This window comes from Atractosteus spatula, chromosome 8 (genome assembly GCF_055471065.1).
Source record: "Atractosteus spatula isolate fAtrSpa1 chromosome 8, fAtrSpa1.hap1, whole genome shotgun sequence".
In the NCBI taxonomy this organism is placed as follows: Eukaryota; Metazoa; Chordata; class Actinopteri; order Semionotiformes; family Lepisosteidae; genus Atractosteus; species Atractosteus spatula.
Window position 1 is genome coordinate 8,346,436 of NC_142713.1, and position 24,527 is coordinate 8,370,962.

The 24,527-nt window shown below is 39.1% G+C and overlaps 1 long non-coding RNA gene across 5 annotated transcripts in view; it reads left to right on the plus strand.

The window, feature by feature from the left end:
* Positions 1-24,527, plus strand: part of LOC148829150 (uncharacterized) — a 261,526-nt gene that overhangs the window by 192,546 nt on the left and 44,453 nt on the right. For all 5 annotated transcript variants that reach the window (XR_016091497.1, XR_016091499.1, XR_016091498.1 and 2 more), the window contains exon 4: positions 15,258-15,371. This is a non-coding gene — a long non-coding RNA (uncharacterized LOC148829150). The remainder of the gene's footprint in view (positions 1-15,257; positions 15,372-24,527) is intronic.

Genomic DNA, 24,527 nt, shown 5'->3' on the forward strand with positions numbered 1-24,527 from the left:
AACCACAGTTTGAGAATACATTGGATCCTTTAATCTGTTCAGAAGGTTATTGTCATAGTTGCCTTTGGTTACAGTTTGAGCAGGGCCTCTTGTTTGCTGCTCCTTAGTACTCAATTAATAATACTACACTACATTATGTACTAGTTTCAGCAATTGATCTTGAGTGTAAGGGTTAGTGTAAACAAATACTTTCTATCCAAAGCTTTAGTTTGACTTGTCTTCATTTCTGCTTCTCCCAACTTCCCCTTCAAGTCTTTACAGATTCTTCAGGCTTTGAAGAAACACCATATAGTGACAGTCCATATATTATAACCCTATAGTTTTCAAAATGCATCTTTCTTATGGGGGTCAGTAGACAACAACCCAATATTGTTAAAGATCAGCACACTTTATAGGAAGAAAAAGGCACCGATTTTAAAATTGGCCTTGAGTGAGCATTTCTGAGGTCACTTGATATCTGGTTGAGAGACTGATGTAGTTAAAAAGCTCTCACTCAATATAGATTTATTGTACTGTACTGTATGTACATTTTTCTACATTTTTAAACAAAATGTCAGCAGGCAGTTTGACCATCCCATGCCTGAGAGAACTAAAAGCAGGATTTGAGTCGATGTGTAACTTTTCTAACACTCCTCAAATTGATTTTATAAGGCTGGTGCTGTTTGCAGTAATGGCGGAGTCTCTAGGTAAAGAATTCAACTATGCTGAGCTTGTGGCTGCAATAATGGAATGGAAAAAGATGTTTTTACAAACAACTTCAAAATGTGAATTGGTTACACAGGAGATTAAGAAAATATCTTTAAGAAACAAGTTGACTGAAAAACAGGCATACATGAATAAATTTGATGGTTGAATAACTAAAATGGAAGACAGGAGTAAATCGGGAAATCGGAGATTGTTTCTGAGATTTGTATGAGAAGCTATCTTTATAGGGAGACTCTTGTTGTAAAGCATAACAGTTCCTTAGTGCATTAAGTCTACCTAAATATTCAGACAGACACAAACAGGGCTGTGGAGAAACCTTTGACTACGAAAGACACATTGACCACTACACTCTGGGAAGATACCTAAAGGATACAGTTTTGCTAGCGACTTAAAAAAAGAATTATGATATCTGTCACGATTGTAGTCCCTCCTCCTTAAGGGCACTCCAGCCCTTCCTCGTTTGCCTTATTCCCCACACCTGTCCCTTGTTCCAGCCTCCTTCCTGCCCCCCTTTAAAAGCCAGACGCAGGCGCCAATCAAGGCTCTGCATCGTGCGACCCCGGGACCTGGATTCGTCTGGCTCCGTTATGCTTTTAACTCTCTACTCCTGTTCCTGTTCCCCCCGCCGGTTCCGACCCGGCACCTGTTTTTAATCTCTTGTTTTGGATGGATCACCCGGCCATGGACTTTTGCTTTCGTTTGGATTCTCCTTTGGACTTTTTCTAGGATTGTTTGCCTCGGCCACACCTCCCCGGATCACCAGCACTGCATGGACACGCCCCCCTGTTTTCATCCCCGTATTCCTGCATATGACTTTTTCCCCAGTGTTTCCTCACTTTTTCGGATTGTGTCGTCTGCATAGGGTTCAGAAAGAACTGTTCGTTACAATATCCATCACTTGGAATGTGTTAACACGATACAACAATCCAAAAAGCATTAATCTCTTTCATTTGTTAAACAAAGGATTCAAAGATACAGTATGTGGATCACATCCCCCATATTTCATTACTCAATATAGATCTAAAGATGTTGGCTAAAGCTTATAAATCTACTAGTGGTAATTAATAATTATTCCTGATCAGACATGCTTCATTAAACAGAGTTTTAAGTCATTTCTATACCCAAACCAGCAACATTGGCTTATCAGGCCAGATCTTTTCTTTGTTGCAATTTGTGTAGCCCAAGGGAATCAGATCTCACAACCCCCAGTATCCAAAGCAACTGGAGCCGTGAGGACCAACAGGGGCCCCCTGCCCCTGCTTAATGGTTAATTACTGTAACTCATTAGCGCTGGATTCAAAAACCCTGTCCTGTCCACAGTCAGGCGCTCTGTCATTGAGCTTCGTCCCTGTGTAAAGAAGTGCTGCTTACATGAAACAGCTTGTCGGCCACTTGCCCTGCACTCTGCTTGAACCCATCTAAACCGTCTATTCTGAGTCTGAGCAATACTGCCGATCAGCTGAATCCCCATCTGTTTCCCAGTTACATGACCACAGATGGCGTCGTTAGCAAATATTCCGATCTACCTGGCTACACAGAGTATTCCCTGTTTTGTTTGCCTGCCCAACACAACCCCAGCTCAGCCTGTCTGTCCAGTGCATTCTCTACCTTGCCTGCTTCACCTGAACCTAGGAATTGGATTCCTCAGCCTGTCTTACAGACACGGCATGCTCCAGGTCAGCCCCAGATCTCAACACCGTGGTGATAAGTAGACATGAGAGCACATGACTGCCCTGCTGAATGGACCGCCAGCCCATCACAGGGATTAACCTCAAGCAATGCTGGTACCTATTTATATAGCAGGATGGACTGGAGCAACTGGGCTAAAGTACCTCGCTCAGTGTACAACAGTGGTGTCTTCAACAGGGACCTGAATCTACAACCCCCCAGTCATGAGTCCAGAGATCTAACCTCTACGCTACATGGCATCTCATCAGACAGAGAATATCTAATTATCATTGAAGACTTTCCTTCCATATTGCAAGGGCAGTACGGTGGCACAGAGGTTAGCATTGCTGCCTCGCAGAGCTGAGGGCACAATGTTTAAATTCCAGGGTGCTACGTGGAGCTTATGAAGTATGTTCTTCTTGTCTTCAAATGGGTTTCCTCTGGGTGTTTTGGTTACTCCCGACAGTCCAAAGACATACTGGTAGGTTATTTGGCTTCTGGGAAAATTGGCCCCAGAAACAAATGAGGAAGAGCCTTTTACAATCGTGTGTGTGCGAAGAGTTCACATATTAATACAATATACAAATACTCTCACTTTATTTTTTTCCAGAGAAACAGCCTAGAACCTAAATGACTTTAAATGAAAAGCATACTTCTCCACTATGTCCCAAATGTTGAAGTCTGGAAGTGAGACATTTCTGCATTTGATGTAGAAATTACAGTCTTAGTGACCAGCAACAGAAAGGTTTCTCATGGAAGTCTTATAGAAAACTACACACATAAACCTCATATCAGCAATCCTAGGAAATATCACATATCATTTTTGTCTGTATTCTAGGTTTGATTTTTTATTATAACTATGTCCTCTACCAAACAATGTATTTCCTGGTTAAAACAGACAAAGATCTGCACAAACACAATGGAACAATGAATTAAATGTTTGTATGTTACTTGAAAAGACTATTTCTTACTGGAGAGACACTCCACAGGTGTTTCACAAGACTTTGACCCTCCCACAACTCCCGGCTACAGCGTGTGTACTCTTGTGATGATATTTTTAATAGCTCAAACAAAGAAACATGGTTTTGTACTTATCATTTAAATCTCTTTTTTTATTAACAGCGCTCCAGACAATGTCGCTATATACAGTAGATATTTTTTGAAACTTAATAAAAATACTTTTGTAAACAAAAGTGAGCAGATTATAATGGGTTCCCTAGCCCTTAGAGGATATGATTTTGTTTCCCATTTGGCCCCTTTGAAAACGAGCATAGACTTGCTGTACTATTATGTACAATCCATTCTGTATTTCACTTGAGCTTAAGAACACAGTTAATTCCTTTTAGTGCAGGCAAATTTCTTTACAAAAACATGATAAAACACTTGAAAGATGAGGATAAAAAAGGTGAACTACAAAGTAGTAACAACTGAACTGACTGAAAATGTTCTGTCCTTGAATATGCTTCAGTTCATCAGGATTTGATGTATTTACGTTTACAGAGCTCATGGGTATCCAAGGGTTCGTGAACTTTTCATGCTGATTTGTTGCCATTTCTTTTTATTCCTTAAAACTTGGGGAAGATTTTGTTTATTCTGTTCTTTGGGCATACATAGCTAATCCTTTTCTTTAGAGTTTTTAATCTCAAGTTGCTTTGTACAGAACATTTTTACAGTATATACAGTACAGTAATGTACCGAAAACAGATGTTTGTGAGACAAGGTAACATTTCAAATTCTCTTACCAAAAAGTCTATTACCGAAGTAATATTCTTGCAATATTAAATATTCTATTTTTTGATGTCAGCTTCCTGTAATTGTTGTTGCTCTAACTTGGAGTTTTCATTTTTTTTTTGTATTGTACTGTCAAAAAACATCTGGACTGAAGCCCCAAATGAACCGTAAAGAATTTAAAATTAACCCCTTAGTAATTAAGAAAGAACCTGAACAAACAGAAAAAAATGATTACAGTTTCAGGCAGGTGCTGTTTATTTAATCTGCTAGGTTTCAGGATGTAGGAATTGAAAGTTTAATTTTTGTTTCCCCAGTGCCATTTGCTTTGTGTTTCATAATCATTTCAGTGCCCTGAGAGATAAAAGTATAATTACTTGTCTCTCTGGACTGTCTTCTTTCAGAACAATTCTGACTACTGATCAGAAGAAGTGGTGCACCAACACAATTAGTACATTAATAAAATAATCATGTTTCAGTGTAAATTGTTATTAATGAATGTTCTTGGAGCCTTCCAAGGTAATAGTCAACCTATTTGTCTTTATATCTTAGAGTCAGTGACTGGGAATGTAACGAAAGCGTTCTTTCAGGACCCCATGCAGACGACGCGATCCGGGGTAGAGTGAGGAAAACACGGGGAAAAAGCATGCGGGAGTCGGGAATGAAAACAGGGGGCGTGTCCATGGTGCGCTGGTGTTCGGGGGAGGTGTGGCAGAGGCAAACAATCCCAAAATAAGTCCAAGGGGGAATCCAAGAGAAGGCGAAAATCCAAAACTGGGCGGTTCATCCAAGACAAACAGAATAAAAATGGGAACCGGGTCGGAACCGGCAGAAACAGGAACTTAAAAGCTTGACAGGACCAGGCACTTCCAGGTCCCGGACTCGCCTTGTACGGGAACCAATGCAGAGCCCGGAACAGAGTAGGCGTCTGGCTTTTAAGGGGAACTGAAAATGGGGCTGGAACAGGGAGCAGGTGCGGGAGATTAGTAAAGAACAAGGAAGGGCTGGAGCGTCCTTAAGAGGAGGGGTTTACGAACGTGACAGGGAATCCAGTTTAGATCCTTTGGACAAAAGATGACAGTGCTGCCTCAAAAAATTAAAAGCAAGGTTCCTAAGTGGATTACTTCCCCCAGCGCTGTGGCTCGTCCTGTAAGGTGCTGGTCTGTGGGTGGTGAGAATCTGGGTTCAAATCCGTGGGTCTCCACACATCCCAAAGCATTTTTTGGGTGTAGAGGTGGCTCTGTGGCTAAGGATCTGTGCCTGTGACTGGAAGCTGGCTGGTTCAAATCCCACGGCTGGCAGAGGAATTCTACTCCGTTGGGCTCTGTAGCAAGGCCCTTAACCCCAACTGCTCTAAGGGTGCTGTACAATGGCTGACCCTGTGCTCTGACACCAAGCTTCTCTCCCTGTCTGTGTGTCTCATGGAGATCAAGCTGGGGTATGCGAAAAGACAAATTCCTAATGCAAGAAATTGTATATGGCTAATAAAGTGATCTTATTATTATATCTTATCTTATCTTACCAGTAAAGGAACTATCGTTAAAAGTGTTGTTTTTGGTCTGTGGTCCAGGAGTCACTAGTTCAAGCCTGAGTCATGTTACTTTTACCCAAAAAAGTGATCAAAATTTCCCAAGCAGAGGCACATCATTAGCAGTGCACCACATGTGTAGGGTAGAAGCTAGTTCTCTTGGCTTTTGGCGACACTGAAATTCCTGTGATGTGCCAAGCATTAGCAAGCTTGCAGTAAGTGAGTGGCCTCCCACTCCTCAGTTTTGGCAGCAAATTTCCTGCAAAGCACAATGGAGCTTGCACTATGTCCAGAAACAAACCGCCCTGATAGGTATGTGTGTAGGTCCTCCCGTTTTTCATGCAAGTGCAGGAGTCCGACACGAAACAAAGACAAAATAGTTGCTGTTTCCAAGTCGAATAGGTATACAACAAAATTCCACATTCTAACCACAACAGAGTGCATTTTCTAAGTAAAATAATGATCATTATAATTTAAGAGACTTCTAAAGAAAGGAAGCTGTTAAGTCAGTTGGTTTCACAGCATGGTTGGCTGGTTTGTTGTAAATACCTGTTTGAGTGAAAAACTGCATCCTGCCTTTGGATTTTAAGACACGTAGTGCTTTATTTACACTGGTGTGTTTGAATCTAAGTTCCCTCATTGAGTTCAGAATAATTATTCTTTTATTAGCAGGTATCACACTCAGTGTCAGCAGTGGATGTAAGTGTGTTACCGAAGTTCAGCATTCTTAGATTTGTTTAGAAGTGAGGGGAGAGCAAAATTAGATTGTTAAGGTCCCGAGGTAGAAAGAGGCCAAGCTCGGCCAGAGACAAGCTCGTCAACACGTACCGTAATGCTCAACTGCATTTCACAGCTTAGATGTCAGTCATGAAGCTGGGAGACAACTAAGGCAACTGCACTGTGTTTTATGTGCCAATCCAATGGAACGCCTTGCCTAATCATTATAGAGGACTTGGTAAGCATGAGATCTTGACCCCTGGTTATGACTTTGAGGAAGACGGGAACATATGGCTCTGCTCACTCATCTTTGCCCAGGCTTAACTACTCTCTTCATGTGGCGTGTCAGTGCCTACTCCCACAGAACAAAGGATACAGGAGACAGCAAAAACAGTCAAAGGAATGTGGCTTTTCTTAATGGTTAATGTGCCTCCCTACCTTTTAAAGCCTTCCTGATGAAGTGAAACATTTACACGAGTTGTCGGCATGCATTTCTTGAACAGCCAACATCTGTTTGACATAGAAGCCGCTGGAATGGTATAAGCAAACAAATGCACAAAGATGCAAAATGGTCCCTCTATAATCCATTGATACAACCCGTTTGTGGTGTTGAATGAGAACAAATGCGCAAGAGACAGTGTTTTTACCACGTTGGGTCCGACAGTCTTAACCCCCACACTCAGGTGGCATTTGACACTGTTTACTGTGTCTTTGAAAAATAGAAATCAAAGCCAATGTTTAAATGGAAAGATTAAGCATTACTAAGAAGGTTTATGCCTTGTAGCCTGTTCTTTATTGACATCCACCTGGATAGCTCTATAGCATTCCTTTCCACTAACAAAAAAGAGTTGTATACTGGGTATCGTGAAAAATAAGACAGTCTTTATCTTTTAAAAAGAAATGAAATATGCTTTCATTCGGGGGCCTAAAAAGGTTTTGTTAAGCATGGTAAGTAATAACTAAAGCATTGTTCGTATCTTTGTGGATTCCCCTTCCCCATCCCTCGACTGAGAAATCCCCCTTTGCATTGGAGTTACTTGATTCTGTGATAGTCTTTTCCATATTGTGTGACAGAATGAACTCCGAATGAACTGTTTTGTGAAATTCATCCGCTTTGTGAAACAGGGGAATAGGACATGCTTTGCTGCAAGACCCTCAAAAGACATTCAGTTCGCTCAACGGGAATATGTTTTATGTTCAGTTTGAAGGCTAAAACTCTGTGCTGGTTTCATAAAGCCTGTGGCGTGTCAATAAAAGTTGAGTGGTGACACATTGATAAGGTCGTTGATTCCATAGGGTTAGGATGAGGATGAATGCACCTCAGAAGACATTTTATATACAGTCATCACATAGTTGTCCAGAAACATTTGATCTTAAGGTGTTGAGGAAACATTGGGTAGCGGCCCAGTGCTGGGAAGTCCAAAGGAAGAAAGTCCAATGCAAAGTCCAATAAGTAAGGCTTCTCATTAAAAAAGCAGCATAATATTACATCCACAGGTTATCATTAGATAGAGTATTTGATTTGCTTTGTACTGCAGTAAATGTGCGTGCAGCCGGCTTTGTGAACGCTGCTAGTGAAATCAGCACATTCATTTGAAAATAACAATAATTATTAACAATTACGAAGAATAGATTTGCATTCTCCCATTAATTCAGTTTGTGTTTTTTATGTCCTATCTGGACAGGCACGGTGCCTCAATGGTTAGCATTTATGCCTCGCAGCACTGGGGCCCTGGGTTCAAGTTCTGGGGTGCTGTCTGTGTGGAGTTTGTATGTTTGCATGGGTTTTCTCTCGGTCCCCCTGGTAGGTCATGGTGGTAAGTTAATTGGCTTCTGTAAATAAAAGATCCCTCTTGTGTGTGTGAGTGTTTGTATCTGTCTGAACCTGCGATGGACTGACATCCTGTCCAGGGTGTATCTCGCCTTGTGCCCATTGCTTGCTGGGATAGGCTCTGGCTCCCCCCGTGACTCTCTATTGGATTAAGCAGTTAGAGGATGGCTTAAAAGATTTCCTATTGCTGCAGTATCAAAAGACATGAATCACCCATCTCACACTTGACATGTAGCTGCATTTAGGCAGCAACACGTTACAGTGCAAATATAAAACGTGGTGAATCACAGAGTATGAGAAAATGTTGCAAGCATTGTGATTCACCCTTAACATCTAAGTGCCTGTGAAAAAAGCAACTTATACGTCATCATGCGAAGAATTATCTGTTCATATATGTAGTGCATATAATATAGTATATATTTTAAAATGAAATGCAGACAAACGAGTTTCATATTATGATTGATAATAAGTAAGTAGGTACAGGGGACGAAATGGAATTATTTTCCTAAATCTATGATAAGAGTGCTGCATCCTTTTCATGTTGGTTAAGTTTCATATGAATAGACCAGCATAATATAACAAACACTGTGGTTACCTATGTTAAAACAGGTTTAGTTTTGTGCAAATGCGTACTGTACCTGTATGACATCACAGAATACAGGAATTGTACATTGTTTTGTATCAATAAAAGTTGCAGTATAATTTTGCACCTTATACTGCATTTTCAACAAATTGTGTCATCTTGAATTCAGGAATTCAGACTATGTTGTCCTTGTTGAACTCTTAGTCTACTTACACTTTCAGTGATGCTTCACAAACATTGAAACCATGCTGTGAATGGTTCCCACAGAGAAAGGAAACCACACAAGCTCAGCAAATGAGCCCCAAACTGATTGTAACTCTTATATGTTTTCTTATATTCTTATGAATAGGTAGTTGACTGGCATGGGATTGTTCAGAGTTCTGATAATTAGAAAAGGCAGATTTATTTGAATGAAATGTGCTTGTCGAATGAATATGTGAAAGAAAGTACTGTTCATTTGTGATATGATGAGGGAAAGATAAGAGAACAAATATAGTGGGCTTCTAAGCTCAGGGAGAGTCCCTTACAAGCAGAAACAATAAGAAAAATCATTATTTTTACTTTCTAGTTGAATTTATGTACAGTAAATACTGAGTAATATTATGCCTGCATATTATGTCTGTATATACTAAGTATACGTGCGTTGGGAAATCGGGTTTAAAGTTTAGTCAGTGACTATCAGCATAATGGACGGTCAAGTGGGCCATGATGAACCATGTCCCTTAAATTTTTCTCGGTGATTCTGGCTGCGTAGAAGCAAGACAAGGGCCAAAACAAATTAGAAAATGTTTTGAGTCCGATGCAAGTCCACTTTGATCAAACACCAGATTTTTGGGGACTGCATTGTATTGACAACATTTACTGTACAACTGTGCAAATAAGGATCATTTTGGTAAAAAACGGTGAAATGGGGTATCAGTTGTCATAACAGAAATGAGACGACATTTCTTAGCAACCAAAAGGATAAGACAGTGGTTTCAGGGAGTGTTATCTTTCAAAACACTGGTGTTAGGTTAATACATGGTAGAATTTTAACTTTGCAGTTCATTTTGTCATAATGTTTACATGTACATAGATGCTCAAATTAAACATAAATGCTCAAATTCTTCATTCTAAAGTCTACATAGAAGAAGGGCCTTTATTCTAAGTTCTACTGTACGTACAGTATATCTACCTAGAAACCATTGAGGAAACGAATATACAGTATTATACATAATACGGTTCAGCTAATTGCATGCACAAATATATGCAGTAGGTTTAAAAGGATTGAATGTCATCCTGAAAGCAAAGCAAGATGCCAAAGCTGATAATAGAATTAATGTGCAGCAGTGAAAGCACATGTCTGTCATGCTCGTTGCAGATAGTACCACATAAAGACTTGTGATGTTACCCATGTAGAGCTTCAGGCACTGGAGTGTGAAAGAACTACAAAAAAGAGAGACAAAACACATGAATATACATCAGTCTTAGACGTCCAAACAATTTATTTTTCAACAATTTCTTGCATTCTGTGGCAGCAAGATATGGTTTGTTTGTTTTTTTTTTCATTTGAGGTCTTTATATTTGCGCTCATGTAGCACTCTGTTTCAAAAGAAGCGTGTGTTTTGACAGCTTTACATTTCAGTGAGTTTCATAATAACCCCTTCCTCTCCTTTTAAAGAAATACCCCCAACACACACACACACCTTTTTTGCATTGCTTCCAGGTGAACTGAACCTTGGCTTACAGTTAAATTAAGGCACTCCTCCTTCACTTGATTTGGTCAATTAACTTTCGGAAGTTAAAGTTGCTTTTTGACCTGCTTACTAAGACCCCTAAAGGCAGACAGGCTGGGCTCCAATTATCTTTGTGTGTAGGCAGTATTTATGAAAGCTAAGGTAAAAAAAAATGCATTATTAAAGGCGTGTGTTTGACTTACATTTAGTTCATAGGATGGCTTTTTCCTCCCAGCAGCTGATTTTCCCAGCTAAAAAACTGCAGATGGTTTATGTCACACGTTTCACGGAGAGAAAGGGTTTGGATCACTTTTGACCTTGCAAAAGCAAGCCAAGCACCTTTGTTCCAAATACGACGCAAAAATCCATTCAACACAATCTGAGACGTAGAAGAAAGGCTTGACAGAAATCAAATCAATGGCACAAAAATGTACAATACCCACCGTAAATCAAATCACAGGGAAAAGGGACACATAATGGACCTAGAAAATAACTGACCCTTCATGAAGAAAGGACTTTTACATACTACTATATATAAGTTCAGAACGTGTCAGGGCTGTGAAGATTAAAGATCTCTCCAAGCCTATTGTTTCTCATTTCACCTCTGACGGCCACGACCACTCTAATCTCTCCGTCTGTGTTCTCAAAGACGGTTTTCCGAACTCATACATCAGAAAGACTACCGAAACCAAACTTATCCCGCAGCTAGGATCACAAATTCCACCTTCTCTTAACGACAGACTACTCTTCTTTTAAATTTTCTCCATTCATTGGAAGTTTCATTTCACACCTCTCTGCACCTATTCTGACTTCACACCTCTTGATTGGCCTCTCTTTCTGTCCCCTGCTCCCGCCTCTCACTTTTCCTCCCTCCCAGCCTTTGTTCTCCCGCTACTTTACCTTTGCTTACTGCCTTGTCTCTCTCACACCTGAAGAAGGCTCCACGGCCGAAACGTTGTGTTTTCTCTCTTCTTTTTTTCAGCATGGAATAAGCCTATTACTTGTTCCTTTGCAGCCTACTATATATAATGTATGTAAAAGTGTCATTTTGGAATAATTCTGTGGGGACATACAGTATATAAAAGAAGCAAGTTACCTGAAAGCTTATAAACATGTAAGATTTTCTTCAAGGTACAATGGGGAATTATCTTTCCTCCACTCATCAATTCACCACATTTTTTAGCTTCATAGCTTAGCGACATAGGAAACATTACCTTTCTGCTTGGTCATGTCACCGTTCCAGAGTTTGGAACTACTGTAAGTGTCAGTACATTGACATATAACTCTAAAATACACTAAGAGCAAGTAGTTTCCGTCATGTGTGCCTCAGACTCAGACATGGCAGTGCAATCAGCCTGTACACTCAGTGGCTGGACAGTGTGTCTTATGGGAAATCGCTTTTCTTGCACTGACTAAATTTAATATACGTGTAGGCAGCTGAATCTGTGTAGTTTTATAAGCTGGGGCTTGTGTTCTACACTCAGAGCGTAAAACATTGTCCATCACCTTTTTGCTAAGGCAACAGGCAGAGTTTGAGGCTGCCGCTTATTTTCAATGACAAGATGATTCATTACTGTAATTTCAAATGGACTACCAGGAAAATTAAAAGAAGCAGCAGGATTCATGAGGTACACTAGTTCAACACCATTAACCATATTCAAGAAGCAGGACTAGTAATTCAGCTTTCCAATGAGTGTGATTTGCCAGAACAGGTATGATTAATATTTTATAAGAAAGTTTTTGATTACATTTGCATTCCGTTTGTTTTGGATATGATAAGGAGTCAGGGCTTTGCAAAGAACTGGCCAGCAGCCTAATCAGCATCATTCACCTAAAGCTGATATTGTCAGTACACTAGAACAGTGAGGGAAACAGCATAAAGAAATGTTCCCTCCAAGAGGATCATTAAAGCTCTTTTCACCCAGAAAAAATGTCTGAAGATGTGGCAGACGTTTTCAAGTCAAATTATGGGGGGAAAATTGGGCTAAAATTTTAATAGAATGTACTCCTTCTTTGTATGTACTTGCAGTAAACCCAGAAAAAAACTATAACTCTAACAAAGACTAGGATGCAGACTGTAACAAACCTTTGATTTTGAATACTAAAACTGAAGTGAATGGAAATCAAATATGGTTTGGAAGTGTGTCCAAAGCAAATAAGAAGAACAAATAGGACATGAAAGTTCTTTTGCATATTAAGTAGATCATGTATGAGTCTATTAGGTCAAATGCATTTTTGTACAATATTTGGGAACCCTTAATGTAGACTTTTATTAAAATGAATGTAAAATAACCTAACAGATGTCAAATTTGCTAAATGTTGGACTTTATGTGAAGTAAGCAGGTATTGCTTTTGAAGGAGCTGTGTAAAATACATTCAGTGCTTTTAATTTCTTGAAACTCATGTCACCATAACCTAAAACAGTGAACAATAAAACAAATTTACATAAATCAAAGCAGTAGGGTAGAAAGAATTAAAACAGAGACAGTAAGGCAGGTTTTAAAAGTGCTTGGAACAAAAGCACAAACAGCATGGTCTTCTAGTGTTCAGACGTTCATATTGGTAACTGAACGAAGATCAGAATCAGAAGAACAAAAACAAGTTATAGGTACTGAATGTACTGAATATACACTGTTATTTCACTCATGTAGTCAGGTGGCAAACCATTCACATCTTTAAAAAGGACAGTATTTTGTCATTATACAGTAATTTATTATCTATTTATTTGCAAAACTATTTTTTTAAGTTATAAGTTTTATAAGTTGCTGTTTCCTGGATGTTCACAGCATGATATGTTGTAGTTTACATTCATCTGACTCTTCACTGGTTTGAAATGGGTGGGAATTTCCAAAGGTTACAAAAACAGAGATTTGACTGAGTTAGAACTTCCCATGAAACTACAGAAAATTGCATACAGGCAGACGCATTGTGCAGTAAACATTTTTACACACTGGGCTGTCCATTAGTTGTACCATTAAGGGAGCCAACCCCAAATAAGCTGTAGCGCTACTCAAGGAGAAGACAAAGAATGATTATTGGAGCAAGACCTGTAAAGAACTCAAATGTAAATTGGAAATGTTTTCCGGGGCTTCTTATGTTGTTATTTTTATGTATGACTTTTCTGAAAATCTGGAGGAGGTCAGGTCCGTTTAAGGTATGTGTTTCTGGTGTTTTCTTCATGTCATGATATACAGTCATTGGAATGAAGTTCGAACTCCTGTAAGGTTTTGTATCGTTTAGGGGTGCGGGAATCATTGCCGGGAAATGTTTTTGATGTGTTATCTTGGTTGTTTTAGTTTTCTGTTCAGGACGTGGTCTCCAAGGAAATTTTGACACTTCTTCTGAGTTCCGCTTCTGCTGTTAGAAAAGTGTGTGCAAATGTTTGGTTGCGTGCAGATGCTGAAAACATTTTGAGCCTGCAATCAGTGGTGTTGCAGGGCGTTTTTTTATTCCTGCAGTGTTGCAGTAGTAATTAAAGTGAAGTACCAGAAATGTTGCTTTGTCCTGTTTGAAGCGGTGCACAATCATTTAATATACAGTACATCATGTTTAAATACTCCTTTAAGAATATATATATTCCTTGTAGGCAGTACACATTTGTGCAGTATTACAGTGCAAAGGAAGTGTTGTTGAAATAAAATCAATAAAGAAAATAGATTACTCAGTTTTTCCTAGTTTCATCCATTTTTGAAAAACTGTTTTTTTGTAAATAGCCTCAGAGAGACCATTGAGCATGATAGTTTCCATTTCCAATTTATCACTGTGCATGAATGATTATGAACTTGGTCGCATGACTCAATAGGAGTAATTCCAAGACCCATTATGAATGATTCACATGTGCATTTATTATATAGTAATTTATACTGTTTTACCTGTTTTTTTTGGTATACAAGAACAGCATATGAGCTACTGGAGATATCTGAGGGCTAGTTAACTAAATTGTTAAAGCCAACTATGGAGAGTGGTGTATTTGTTTTCAAGCATCACAAGTGTGCAAGCATTTTCAACATTCACAAATCTCCCTTTGACCACCCTAGCATTAATTGCATAATTATGTAAAAAACCACATGTACTAGTCTCTGACACACTCTTTGAATGTTTACCACATTATTTCTTGTGCAGAGGCCACATCAACTATGGCTTGTTTTAATATAAGAAAGGGCTTTGAAAATGTACAGTACATGTCAAACTAGTTAATAAATGAATTATGGATCTAATTAATTAAAGAGCGGTATGGGGGAGGGTTATGAGGAAGATATAAATATGTTATCACATAATCGATAACACCAACTTCCTGTACAACCATACAGAAGCTGAAGTTTACACACATCAGAACACACACTGTCACTTATGACTCTTATCATTATTTTTGCAGTACTGTAATAATACAAGCCTACACTGTCACAATCAGTGACATTATTATATCATTATAGTATGTATTAACATTTTTACATGATATTACATTGCACATTACAGTATATTGGGCAGTACATTAATAAAACAGTAATTCAGGCAAAGAGTTTTTCCAAAAATTAATGCAATGAGGAATTTCACATATCTTAATTTCTACTGTTGGGTTGCTCTTCACACGGTCATGACTAAAAGGTTAACACAGCGAGCACACAGCAGACATTGCACGCATGAGAGAAAGTTCAGACATGAAGCAATGGAAGACAAGCAAGGACAAGACTACAGCCGCACATGTAATGTCATAGGGTTGTACAGATTTTGAGATAGAACTAGGTAAGGATTATTCAATACCGTATCTCTTGTCTATTGCAGATATTTGCAGTAACTGAGCATATCAGAAGATGGCCGTGATGGAGGATGGATAGAACGTCTTCTGTTACAGGATGATAAAGGATGATTTTGTGTTGGCTTATGGAGAAAATGCAAGTAAGTGGAGCGTTCCCGTTAGTAAAAGGCTGGAGACTAAAGCTTTAACTGTAACTAATTTAAAAGTAATTATTTTGGCAGCTGTGCTAAAAAGTATGATCAACAACATGGGGCACTTGTGAGTTTACTTGCTCTGTTGTAAAGTTCTAGAAGTGAATGATTTTCTTTAAACGTTGTTTGCAGTGATAAATATCAGGACTGATCATTTTCCATTTGGGTTCATGCAATGGCTGAGAAAGTGTCGCTTCCAAATTACATACTGTACATATCGGGTTGCATAAAGACTTGAAGGAATGTAACTTTTATGTAAGTCGGGGAATGGGTGTAAGGCCGTATAGTAATGTAAAAAAGGGAAATGTGTTTTATTGCTTTATTCTATTTTTGTTTTCATTTCATTGACTTTTATTTTGCATTTTTCTTGGTTGTGACCTCTTCCCACTGGAACTTAAAAGTGAGCTGACACTACCGGGCAGCTTAATTCTGTTTCATGAGTGCTTGGCTTTCGAGTAGGTATTGCATACATTTAAAGGATGATGCCAGAATCGGAAAAAATGCTATTGAGTTTGCAGAATCACGGTTTTTGTTCATAGAGTAAAGCCTTAGTAAGATGTTACTGTCAGAGTTACTTGTACATTGTACTGCCACTGTCTTTAGTCAGCAGGCAGAGAAAGTGGCTAGCAGCATGCAGTGTTTCATTGCTAAAGGATATTGTTGCAATATTTAGTTGTACGGGGAAAATGCCCTTTCAAGCACACACAGATGAAAATTTTAATTTCTTCCAATCAGCACTGTAAGAGCTCAGTTGGTTCAGACAAGATGGCTGCCCTGTCTGAACTACATTTCCCAGAATCCTTTGGAGGAATAAGCTACTACTTTGTCACCTGACCTCTTGCTGTAGGACAATTGATCAGGTGATACTTTAAAAAGCAGGAAGCAGGTGCTTTCTAGATTGGTGTTCATCTGCTGTCTATTGGCTAGAAGGCATATCCTTTATGTGCTCCATTCACCAGAGGTAGAATTACCAACCAAGGCATCGTGTAACTGTGGACCAAGGAACTTTTGGAAGTTCTCTTGTGAAGAGTGCCTAGAGGTCATTTGTGAAGACTGAAATACTGTTTTTAGGCTAGTAAGCAGCTGTGTAGCCCAGCCATGATAGTTAGGGACTTGAAGAAGTCAATCAGGAGCTCAAAAAGGAGCTATGTGTTTTGTTAATTTGTTTTTCATGTTTTGCTTGGTTTTCCTTCATTTCTCTCTCCGTGATTAAAGAGCTCTGTTATTTAACCTTACAGCCGTGTATGAGTGTGTCTGTTGTCCAACCCATTTTTAAGAATGCATTAGGGCATGCCTAGTGGGGTTTCAAAGCACATAAACATGCTGGTGACATACCTCAGCCAAAGAACTGACTGCAGCAAACATCTTACAACTTAAATTATCAACAAAATACTGAATCTGATATGAAATGAGGCATTGTTAAAGATGTTTGACATTGTAACATTGTTACTATATGGCAATGAAAGCCAGTGTTTTTTTTTTTAACTAGCATCAGCAGCAATCAAGAAGGAAGCACAAAAGACTGGAGATCAAGCATGTCAGACTTGCTTAACTTTCTTGTTGCAACAGGTACTACAGTACTTGTTTAGAACTTCAATGTCTGTTGGGGTAATTAATGCTACTGCATCAGTAGCCCTCCCAAAAAGATCACCAGCTCTAAACTTTGCGAAGCTGTGTAAATCTCATGGTTGATGTCTTCACCTTTTCTGCTCCGCTAGATGCTGTCTACTTGCATCATCCCTAAGATCATTTCCTTCCAACAGTGCTACTACACTCAAGACGTTCTTGGAACGTGGCAGGACAGATTTCACTCTGACCTGGGCAAAACCTCCAATTTGTACATTCATGTTAGTCGGCAACTCCTTTTACTTGTTCAGGAATAATGAGAATCAGTTACTATGAGCAGACAAAAGAGCAGCCTTTATTTTCAAGAAGCGCAAAGAATGATTTCTTCTTCAAGATGAAATAATATGGAGAATGTATTCTTGGTGATTATAATAATAATAATTATAATAATTGCTTACATTTATATAGCGCTTTTCTGGACACACCACCATCAATGTGCAGCATCCACCTGGATGATGCGACGGCAGCCATAGTGCGCCAGAACGCTCAACACACATCAGCTATCAGTGGGGAGGAGAGCGGCCAATGGGAAATTTGGCCAGGACACCGGGGTTACACCCCTACTCTTATTTTTAATGACCACAGAGAGTCAGGACCTCGGTTTTACGTCTCATCCGAAGGACGGCGCCTGTTTACAGTATAGTGTCCCCGTCACTATACTGGGGCATTAGGACCCACATAGACCGCAGGGTGAGCGCCCCTTGCTGGCTCCACTAACACCTCTTCCAGCAGCAACCTTAGTGATGGTGAAAGAAGTTTGTGTTGAAGCACAAAAGGTGAATCTTGACACAAAAAGGTCAAATAAAAAAAGTACTCATGAATTTTTAATCACAGTGCATTGAAAGTTGTACTAGGTTGTTGATCACTTCACAGCTTTAGTATTAATGTTAGATTTGAATCTGTTATTCAAGAGAATGTGTCACAATTAACAATTTGCAATTGATTTTCGTATCAATTTTGGGGGACTGAGAATTAAGTTGTTACAGCTGAGCAAACCAATTTTTAACGAAATGTGCATGCTAAAGGTGTAGAGAGATTAAAACACTACAAAGATATGTTTTGGGATAAGCAGTAGCTAAGAAGAACAATATTCCACTCACTGATGTTTAATTTAGATGTTGCATTTGTAACAACAAAGGAACTGAAGATTTGTGCAAAATACTGTAATGCAAAAGTGTAATAATCACTCTTACCATGCACATGTAATTTTGCAATGCAGAGTTTCCATTCTGCAACCACAGGAGACTTAACTCTTTGGTCATCATTGGGACAGACAAGGCTACCATGTTGCAGTCATTAATTCATTAGGACATTGTGGAAAAAACGAGATGTGGTTCCAGCTGCTGACAGTTTCATCTGGAGAACCACAGTGGGACCTAATTTCTTTACAATGCGACAGCAGTGAAGACGGTCTGAAGACAAATCCCTATCACACATTTTCTTTTTTAATGTAATCCAATACTGAGTTCAAAAGCAGCAGCAAGGAAAGATCAGCACCTCTTCCACCAGCTGTTTCAACTGACCCTTAAAGCAAGTTGTTTCAAAAACGTACTCTTATATAGCTATGTAACACCTATAACCCTTGAAGCCTATTTTCTTATGCAAGATATTTTGGTAATCTGGAACACCTGTTCTTTTTGTGCATAGGAAAAACTGAACTAATTTAAAGTAAAAAAAACTTTGCAGTCTCCACATACAGTGTCCCTATAGAAGACCAGATATTTTCATGTCATTTGCTTAAAATGTAGTCTTGGCAGAAATATAAGTCAATGAGCTGTTTCGTATAAAGCATATGCTATTTTCGGGTATTTTCAGCTGACATCTGCTGTACTGAATAAATTCAGATTGCTTCTTGCTATAAATTGTTTTTAATGAATACCAGTCATACTCTAGATATGTCTTGTCATTGTCTTGCCTTGTCTTTTTCTGAAAAAAAAACGAGTCTGCGATATTATTTTGAGGAAACAGTACAAATCTTTGGCAATCAATTCTGCTTCTTTTCTGTCAAACTCCCCATATTTATTCCTGCAAATAAAATATTTTCCTGTGGAATTCCATGAATGAAGGATAATTTAGGCTTCAATTAACTTAACAGCTGAGTTTCATAAAGCCAATGACATGTGTCAAGCATGCAGTAGATCCAGGACATGAATCACTAGCTTTCAATCGTTTGCATACATTTAAAAAAATCTAAAAGTCCCTAATTGAGCTTAAAAAATAAATTAAAGGTGTCTTAATTTAGACACAGTCATCATTAATCAAGGAAAGAGTCTTTTCTTTATTTTTCAGGGCCCTACCTACAGTAATTCACTTAAGCAAAATACTAGAACATCTGTTTGGACATCTTCAATGCTGTACAAACTCAAAGCTACCTGTGCCACATCCTTCACTTGCTGTATCATTACCTCTGTGTCAAGTCTGCTTATTTTAATATGGCATTGCCAGTTAAAAAAGAATGAAAGGGTGTGTCATTTAGGGTTAACCTGTGTCACCAGTGCTGAGCAAAGACCAGAGTTTCAAAGGTGGCATTTCTGTGCCCGCCAGAATGTGAACAGCATTTCCGATTTGGAGCTTCAGGAGCACAAGAAGGAAAGAAATGCAGCCCCTGTGAGACCTGAGAACAACTCATCCTCATTCATGAAACATTCTCCAACATCCTTTCTTCAGTGCCAGAGTTTTTCTCTTCTTGGAAATTCTGGAGACATTAGGTTACTTCCTGCCAAATGAAAAATAGAAAATTGTAGTTGAAAAACAGGAGCCTTGCAACTATTTTTAGTGTGTGTTAAACTGTCTTTTCAAACTGTGTTTCAGTGACATTTCCTTTAATTCTGTTTGACTCCTGGCATCCTTAACCTCCTCCCGCACATGTTGCACATGTACACACATCTATACACATGCCCCAGTAATAACAACCTCGTTATTTCAATTTTAAACCTGAAAGCAATTTGGGAGGCTCAATTTAATTACATTTTACCTAGCAAATCTACTTACCTTGGCTCTTCAGAAATGTTGAATAGTTTGAATTTAAGTGTAATTAACAGTTAATAAATTATGAACAAACTTGATCACTGAACTTGTGACAGTTTTAAATGTTGTGTGCTTTCATACCAAAGTATAAGGCTTTGTTTTTGCTGTAAAGGTTGTTTTACGGCTATAAATTGTCCCTTACTTGCTTTCATTGAGAAATTATCAATGAATTCTTCTTTATACGATTATTTAAGACATATGATCTATTTTTAAAAAATAGAAACTGGTTTTGATGTTCGTGTCTCTCTTTTCTCTTGATCTTGGAAAAATTTTTTTTGGGCTTTTTGCATTGTTTAATGAAACTATTTACTAAGCAATAACATTTCTTAATCTAGATTTTGAGATAATCTCATGTTCTGCATGACTGAAGTTTAAAGGCTCAATCTCTGAAATGCATTGTACAGTGCTTGTATTAGGTACGCAGGTGTTAATACATCTGGTTGGCTAAATGAGGCAGGTGATGTAGCAAATAAGCATATATTAGACATGAACCTGATATTCAGACTGACTGCATCTCAGAGATAAAGGAAATCAATGTAAATGTGCTTTAACGAACTTTAAGGCACACTCTTTCTGATGTTTCACCATGCAAGTCACTGCATAAGCAGGTGCAAACATCTGATTCTGCTGGAAATAGCATGAGAGTCATGGTATAAGCAAGGCCTTCATCATAGAAATCTTCGAAAGTGGAAGATAGCTTTTGGTGGCTGCGAATGGCTACCTTCAAATATGGCAAGTGGTAAAAGTGGTGAAGACTGCAATATGTTGCTTGTTGCTGACAATTGACTCATCATGGATTAGCTTCTGCAGCTGCTTCCTGAAATCCATTTTATGGAATTTTCAAATTGTTTCTTGGCTGCAAAGTGAGTCTTTGAAGACCTTGGCTTTTGCTGGTGGAGTTTATCCTCCAATCCATACGAACAGTTTCTACAGCCAAAGTCAGTTCTTCAATGCATTGTGTAATGCATGTAAAAATATCCTCTATCTACATTAATTATCTAAAGATCGTCAGATTTTTTTGAGCAGCAGCTTTGTCTGATTTTATCAGCTTTAGCCTCCCTGCTACTGTAGTGATGCACATCTCTAGACAACTAAATGTAGTTCTGTTACTGCTTGCATCTCTTTCAAAACTGGAAGGGTATCTGTTATTGAAGGCACTGACGACGGTCTTGAATATGAGTTATCTATTGAGATACCCATATCAGCAAACGTGGAATTCAAAAAGATCAATATTGCATTTGAAAAATGCCTGAAGTTTAACAAGTGTGATTCCCAAACAACAATGAGAATCCTGACAAATACTAGACACTAAACACATGTCTTGCAACTTCCTGTTGTGGAACTTTACATAACATAGGAGGTGAGGACAGCCAGAATCCTCCTTTAAATTAGCCTTGTGTTTCAAGAAAACTTCGTCAGTGAGAGTTTTGTAGATTAGCCTCAATTTGCCTATGATCAGTAGCTAAATAAAGGAAACATCTGTTCCTCTGCTGTTCTAATGTGCCAGATTGTAAGGGGAATTAAAGAGGAAACGTTGTTGTGTGAGTCCAGTATGAAGAGCAACTGCTGTCTCAGTGAGAACAGCTGTCTGATGATCTCTGGCAGGAAAGCCACAAGTGCCTTGTGCAGCCTAGCTTTACTAAAACTTTAAAAACCAGCCTCACAGAACAAAAAAGGGAAATGTACTTGTGCTACAGCCTAGAGGGGTAGCGTCATTGTGTTCAAAATGGGGCATCAAATCCAGGTTATCAGGTCAGAAGGCCAGCTCGTTTCCTCATTGCACACCCCTCTAGCTAGTAAGTAGCAGATTGTTGCATATTCCATTCCATTAATTGTACCATACATAGGCTTCCACCAGATGGCCATCTACCAGCAAGCTCAGCACTGACATGACCTCCAGTACGGCCATGGATTGCAGTGGGCACTGATGGAGGCATTCAATATGCATTGTAGTGCAATAAATCTAAATTAAGATCATCACTGCTTCTGCGTAACACTCCAATATAAACAACCCCTTCTGTTAAAAGTTCTCCCAGCTCGTCTCAAAGTCATTCTTAATCAGACTGATTATTACCGGAATGTTGATGTACAGTACATTGTGTTTTTCAAAGAAGCGTTGCTCATCGCCTCCCATCACTTCCACTTTCCCGATCCCAGTTGGGCATCTCAAAACTAAAGAAAAAGATTTTAAAAAATCAAAGAACTGGTTTAAACCAAGGTGTGTGTAGCTGATTGTGCGTTCTAATGTGTTAGTCAGTGTTTAATGGTTCCTTTTTTCTGGAAAACCATAACTTTGGTCTTGTCCATGTTAACAGTCAGTGTTCAGATTTGACAGCACTGCAGCTCTTGTTCCGTGGGCAACAGCAAGACCGGGTCATCGGCACATATTCTTGACTAATCTCTCACCCCCTGTTAGCTCATCAGTATATAGTAAGTTTCAAACAGTGTTGAGCTCAGGCTGTACACCTGTCTCACCTCACCCCGGTGGAGAACTGGGTCCTTTTATTTCAGGTTTTCATTATGCATTTGTTCTCCAACTACTTTACCTTTAGTCATTGAGATGGACTTTGTACTCCTTTGTACTTATGGACCATATCTCCTACACCACTTTGAAGAAGTTTGTAATGTATTCCTTCATTCCAGATTAAGCCAAAACCAATAAAATGATAAAAAAAATTTTCCTTGAACTTTTATTCGTTTAGAAGTGAGTGTAGTGTGTAAACGTGATGTAGGCCAGTACACCAATCTGTGCTCATTATGGAAGGCCAGTATTCAGGTGTTGAATATTCAAAACACCTTCTATAAATTTACTGTTCATGCAGATGTCCAAGTAATTATTGAGGATGTAATTAGTCCTTGATTCCAGAGCTCAGGGAAACACCCTCTTAGTTATTTTAGCTTTTAGTAGTGTTCAGATGAAGCTCCGCAGGTATCTTCACCATCTCTGGTGAGAGCCGCAGTGCAGTTGTACTAGAGAGGCTCTGTCTGACTCTGGTGCTCGTCTGGCAGAATAAAGTGTAGGGTGTCGCTGATCCTGGTGCCACTGGGCTGAGCTGTGGAGGTGGAGGATATGGATACTGAGAAGGTTCTCAAATGTTTTGGACCAAGTACCGCCCCTGATCTAACCAAAGCATCCAAGTACCACCTACAAGTCATCTTCTCATAGAAACGATAGAAAATGTCAATGACCAACATGAGTGTGTGCGCACACGCACACACATATAATAAAAATAGCACCGAACATTACCATTTCAGTGAGAGGGATGAGCCTGTTTAGTCAAGCAAAGCAGACGTGAATTAATTGGTCGAGCCTTGATACAATTCACAAGTTTGATAGCAGAGTCTAACAGATTTTCCTCAAGCATTTTCTTGACTGTCAAGACCTCACGGTAGATGCTGCAGTGCGTCCATTTCATATCTGAAGCAACCTCTCTAATTCGTGCAACTATATCAATGTGTCTGCCTGTCATCACTCTAGCACCGTCTGTACAAACTCTGAAGCATTTTTTTCAGTCGATGCACTTCTCTTCGATAAATTCATTCAGAAGCTGAAATTTGTGCTCTCCTGTAGTTCTTGTTGGTACTGGCTTACAATACAGAAAGTCCTCATGGGACATGCCCTCAAACTCATATCTAACATAAACGAGAAAATTGACCAAATCAACGACATCTACAGACTCATCTAATTGCAGTAAAAAGCATCTGCTCATCTTAATGTGCTCTATCGGCGTACTTTTGACATCTTCTGCCATATCACTAATTCTACGAGTGACTGGGTCATTCGAAAGGGGCAGCAGGTCGAGCTGTTTAGCAGCTTTTTCTCCACACATAATACGTATCAGCTCTTTTGCCAACAGTAAACAAAGTTCTTCATCAATAGTGTGGGGCTTACCTGCTTTAGCAATCTGCAAGCTTGTATTTTTCCCCGTTTCCCTTTAAAAGACAGCCAGGAGTCCGTCTCGGTAGTTAAAAGAAGTTTTTATTTCATGCGCATGGGAGCGAAACATGGAGATGCTTGGTGTATTTTTCTCAAATTAACCTAGAACAGTCCTTAAATATTTTTCTGTTATCTATCACGTTTTCTTGTGCTTACAAGATTGGCAATGTTACAAAATCACACACATTCTCCTACCTCCCTATTTGCTAAAGATAACTTCTTTTAATACAATTCGTCACTTAGGTTCGTAGCACGCATTCCTATACAATGGCAAAGAATTACATAGCAGACCTTGTGTCCACTCAGGTATTAGCGCGTGCTGTATCGTCATAGCTAAGTACTTAGGCTGCGCATTTGACACATATACTAATTTTATTAAAATAGAAAATATGAAAACCTGTCCCACTTTTTCAGTGCACACAACAAATTTCCAGGGTTATCTGGCATACCACCTGGGGGCACGTACCACAGTCTGAGAACCAAGGAACTAGACCATCTCTTCCTGCTGGGGTTTC